The sequence below is a fragment of the Haliotis rubra genome, unplaced genomic scaffold, assembly GCF_003918875.1.
Source record: "Haliotis rubra isolate DU_JTF1 unplaced genomic scaffold, ASM391887v1 Scf635, whole genome shotgun sequence".
Classification (NCBI taxonomy): domain Eukaryota; kingdom Metazoa; phylum Mollusca; class Gastropoda; order Lepetellida; family Haliotidae; genus Haliotis; species Haliotis rubra.
In genome coordinates this window covers 95973-101310 of record NW_025767341.1, presented here as the reverse complement: position 1 = coordinate 101310, position 5338 = coordinate 95973, and positions in this window count along the sequence as shown.

The window sequence follows — 5338 nt, the reverse complement described above, 5'->3', positions numbered from 1 at the left end:
CTTTCAAGCTACTAGATGACTGTGAGGAGAGGTCTGTTGGAACTTGAGAAGGAGATGTTGGAGTTGTTTCTGTCGTTGGCGAGCTCCCAAGTGTAGAACTTTCAGTCGATCCTTGTGTAGATTTCGATGTAATCTCTGTACTGGAGGAAGAGGTCGGTGTGCTGGAAGAAGTTTCACTTTTCAGCGAGGACAAGGGTAGGGTGCTTGTAGATTTGCCAATAAAGAATGTGGCCTGCTCCGTGCTTGCTGTTGAAGATTCCACAGTAGCACTTGTAGTTGATCCCCGTGTGGAATCTGATGTTATCTCTGTACTGGAGGAAGAGGTCGGAATGCTGGAAGAAGTCTCGCTCGTCAGTGAGGACGTAGGAACTGTGTTTGTAGACATTCCAGTGGATGACGTGACCTGCTCCGTGCTTGCTGTTGCGAATTCAGTTGCAACACTCATTGTTGATGCGTCAGTGGGGGATGTCACTTCCTCTGTAGATATAGTTGCAGAACTGTGGGGTGCAACATCCGTTCCTGCTTTCAAGCTACTAGATGACTGTGAGGAGAGGTCTGTTGGAACTTGAGAAGGAGATGTTGGAGTTGTTTCTGTCGTTGGCGAGCTCCCAAGTGTAGAACTTTCAGTCGATCCTTGTGTCGATGTCCATGTAATCTCTGTACTGGAGGAAGAGGTCGGTGTGCTGGAAGAAGTTTCACTTTTCAGCGAGGACAAGGGTAGGGTGCTTGTAGATTTGCCAATAAAGAATGTGGCCTGCTCCGTGCTTGCTGTTGAAGATTCCACAGTAGCACTTGTAGTTGATCCCCGTGTGGAATCTGATGGTATCTCTGTACTGGAGGAAGAGGTCGGAATGCTGGAAGAAGTCTCGCTCGTCAGTGAGGACGTAGGAACTGTGTTTGTAGACATTCCAGTGGATGACGTGACCTGCTCCGTGCTTGCTGTTGCGAATTCAGTTGCAACACTCATTGTTGATGCGTCAGTGGGGGATGTCACTTCCTCTGTAGATATAGTTGCAGAACTGTGGGGTGCAACATCCGTTCCTGCTTTCAAGCTACTAGATGACTGTGAGGAGAGGTCTGTTGGAACTTGAGAAGGAGATGTTGGAGTTGTTTCTGTCGTTGGCGAGCTCCCAAGTGTAGAACTTTCAGTCGATCCTTGTGTAGATTTCGATGTAATCTCTGTACTGGAGGAAGAAGTCGGTGTGCTGGAAGAAGTTTCACTTTTCAACGAGGACAAGGATAGGGTGCTTGTAGATTTGCCAGTAGAGGATGTGGCCTGCTCCGTGCTTGCTGTTGAAGATTCCACAGTAGCACTTGTAGTTGATCCCCGTGTGGAATCTGATGGTATCTCTGTACTGGAGGAAGAGGTCGGAATGCTGGAAGAAGTCTCGCTCGTCAGTGAGGACGTAGGAACTGTGTTTGTAGACATTCCAGTGGATGACGTGACCTGCTCCGTGCTTGCTGTTGCGAATTCAGTTGCAACACTCATTGTTGATGCGTCAGTGGGGATGTCACTTCCTCTGTAGATATAGTTGCAGAACTGTGGGGTGCAACATCCGTTCCTGCTTTCAAGCTACTAGATGACTGTGAGGAGAGGTCTGTTGGAACTTGAGAAGGAGATGTTGGAGTTGTTTCTGTCGTTGGCGAGCTCCCAAGTGTAGAACTTTCAGTCGATCCTTGTGTCGATGTCCATGTAATCTCTGTACTGGAGGAAGAAGTCGGTGTGCTGGAAGAAGTTTCACTTTTCAGCGAGGACAAGGATAGGGTGCTTGTAGATTTGTCAGTAGAGGATGTGGCCTGCTCCGTGCTTGCTGTTGAAGATTCCACAGTAGCACTTGTAGTTGATCCCCGTGTGGAATCTGATGTTATCTCTGTACTGGAGGAAGAGGTCGAAATGCTGGAAGAAGTCTCGCTCGTCAGTGAGGACGTAGGAACTGTGTTTGTAGACATTCCAGTGGATGACGTGACCTGCTCCGTGCTTGCTGTTGCGAATTCAGTTGCAACACTCATTGTTGATGCGTCAGTGGGGGATGTCACTTCCTCTGTAGATATAGTTGCAGAACTGTAGGGTGCAACATCCGTTCCTGCTTTCAAGCTACTAGATGACTGTGAGGAGAGGTCTGTTGGAACTTGAGAAGGAGATGTTGAAGTTGTTTCTGTCGTTGGCGAGCTCCCAAGTGTAGAACTTTCAGTCGATCCTTGTGTAGATTTCGATGTAATCTCTGTACTGGAGGAAGAGGTCGGTGTGCTGGAAGAAGTTTCACTTTTCAGCGAGGACAAGGGTAGGGTGCTTGTAGATTTGCCAATAAAGAATGTGGCCTGCTCCGTGCTTGCTGTTGAAGATTCCACAGTAGCACTTGTAGTTGATCCCCGTGTGGAATCTGATGTTATCTCTGTACTGGAGGAAGAGGTCGGAATGCTGGAAGAAGTCTCGCTCGTCAGTGAGGACGTAGGAACTGTGTTTGTAGACATTCCAGTGGATGACGTGACCTGCTCCGTGCTTGCTGTTGCGAATTCAGTTGCAACACTCATTGTTGATGCGTCAGTGGGGGATGTCACTTCCTCTGTAGATATAGTTGCAGAACTGTGGGGTGCAACATCCGTTCCTGCTTTCAAGCTACTAGATGACTGTGAGGAGAGGTCTGTTGGAACTTGAGAAGGAGATGTTGGAGTTGTTTCTGTCGTTGGCGAGCTCCCAAGTGTAGAACTTTCAGTCGATCCTTGTGTCGATGTCCATGTAATCTCTGTACTGGAGGAAGAAGTCGGTGTGCTGGAAGAAGTTTCACTTTTCAGCGAGGACAAGGATAGGGTGCTTGTAGATTTGTCAGTAGAGGATGTGGCCTGCTCCGTGCTTGCTGTTGAAGATTCCACAGTAGCACTTGTAGTTGATCCCCGTGTGGAATCTGATGTTATCTCTGTACTGGAGGAAGAGGTCGAAATGCTGGAAGAAGTCTCGCTCGTCAGTGAGGACGTAGGAACTGTGTTTGTAGACATTCCAGTGGATGACGTGACCTGCTCCGTGCTTGCTGTTGCGAATTCAGTTGCAACACTCATTGTTGATGCGTCAGTGGGGGATGTCACTTCCTCTGTAGATATAGTTGCAGAACTGTAGGGTGCAACATCCGTTCCTGCTTTCAAGCTACTAGATGACTGTGAGGAGAGGTCTGTTGGAACTTGAGAAGGAGATGTTGGAGTTGTTTCTGTCGTTGGCGAGCTCCCAAGTGTAGAACTTTCAGTCGATCCTTGTGTAGATTTCGATGTAATCTCTGTACTGGAGGAAGAGGTCGGTGTGCTGGAAGAAGTTTCACTTTTCAGCGAGGACAAGGGTAGGGTGCTTGTAGATTTGCCAATAAAGAATGTGGCCTGCTCCGTGCTTTGCTGTTGAAGATTCCACAGTAGCACTTGTAGTTGATCCCCGTGTGGAATCTGATGTTATCTCTGTACTGGAGGAAGAGGTCGGAATGCTGGAAGAAGTCTCGCTCGTCAGTGAGGACGTAGGAACTGTGTTTGTAGACATTCCAGTGGATGACGTGACCTGCTCCGTGCTTGCTGTTGCGAATTCAGTTGCAACACTCATTGTTGATGCGTCAGTGGGGATGTCACTTCCTCTGTAGATATAGTTGCAGAACTGTGGGGTGCAACATCCGTTCCTGCTTTCAAGCTACTAGATGACTGTGAGGAGAGGTCTGTTGGAACTTGAGAAGGAGATGTTGGAGTTGTTTCTGTCGTTGGCGAGCTCCCAAGTGTAGAACTTTCAGTCGATCCTTGTGTCGATGTCCATGTAATCTCTGTACTGGAGGAAGAAGTCGGTGTGCTGGAAGAAGTTTCACTTTTCAGCGAGGACAAGGATAGGGTGCTTGTAGATTTGTCAGTAGAGGATGTGGCCTGCTCCGTGCTTGCTGTTGAAGATTCCACAGTAGCACTTGTAGTTGATCCCCGTGTGGAATCTGATGGTATCTCTGTACTGGAGGAAGAGGTCGGAATGCTGGAAGAAGTCTCGCTCGTCAGTGAGGACGTAGGAACTGTGTTTGTAGACATTCCAGTGGATGACGTGACCTGCTCCGTGCTTGCTGTTGCGAATTCAGTTGCAACACTCATTGTTGATGCGTCAGTGGGGGATGTCACTTCCTCTGTAGATATAGTAGCAGAACTGTAGGGTGCAACATCCGTTCCTGCTTTCAAGCTACTAGATGACTGTGAGGAGAGGTCTGTTGGAACTTGAGAAGGAGATGTTGGAGTTGTTTCTGTCGTTGGCGAGCTCCCAAGTGTTCTTGCAGACGTCAGTAAAACTGTGATATAAAACTGTAATACTGGCATACTACTGGTATAAGTATATGCCCACAAAGTCACATACAAATTAAGACACACACACACACACACACACACACACACACACACACACACACACATAAGACACACACTCGCCCCCACCCAGGCATGCACAAAGATACATACAAACATGATATTTTGGTGATAAGCTTTATGGTTGAAATTAAAATATACACCCTTTCATTCACAACAAATGTGTTCCTTCGTTATTCAATTACAAAACGGCAAAAATGCAATAAATCCTATGAAAAAAGAAATTAGGATCCATGACTATGCAACCTAAATTTGAGACTGCTGTTATCAGAACCATAACACGTATGTTTAGGGAAATATAATGTAGAAAATACAGTCGACATGTAAAATTAGTGTCACTTACTCTCAAACACTTTAGTTCCCAGTGTATCGAAAGACGTATCGCAATACGGGTACCTGACTCGCAATATATTGCAATACAATTTATTTGCCACTACACAGCCCTACCAATAACTATAGACGTTGAATGAATGTAGCATTAAATAATGTCTTACCTGCAACTAATACGCATTTAACGTCAAAATGCGGCCATTCCATGGTGGCCTTTCTTGTAGTCTGAAAAAGAATTCACCATCTGTTCACAACACATGCGCAAAATGATAATGCCATTTGGATTGTTGTTATTCCCATGTCAGTTTGTTATGATAGTGAAGCTGATAGTAGTTGTGGTCGTCTCTAGTAATAGTTTTAATGGTAGTAGTAGGAGTGAGTGAGTGAGTTTGATTTTACGCCGCTTTTAGCAATATCCCAGCAATATCTCGGCGGGGGACACCAGAAATGGGTTTCAAACATTGCATCCATGTGGGGAATCGAACCTGGGTCTTCGGCGTGAAAGGCGGACGCTTTAACCACGAGGCTACCACACCGCCCCTGGTAATAGGAAGCGCAGCAATAGTAATGTCGGTAGTAGTAGTAGTAGTAGTAGTAGTAGTAGTAGTAGTAGTAGTAGTAGTAGTAGTAGTAGTAGTAGTAGTAG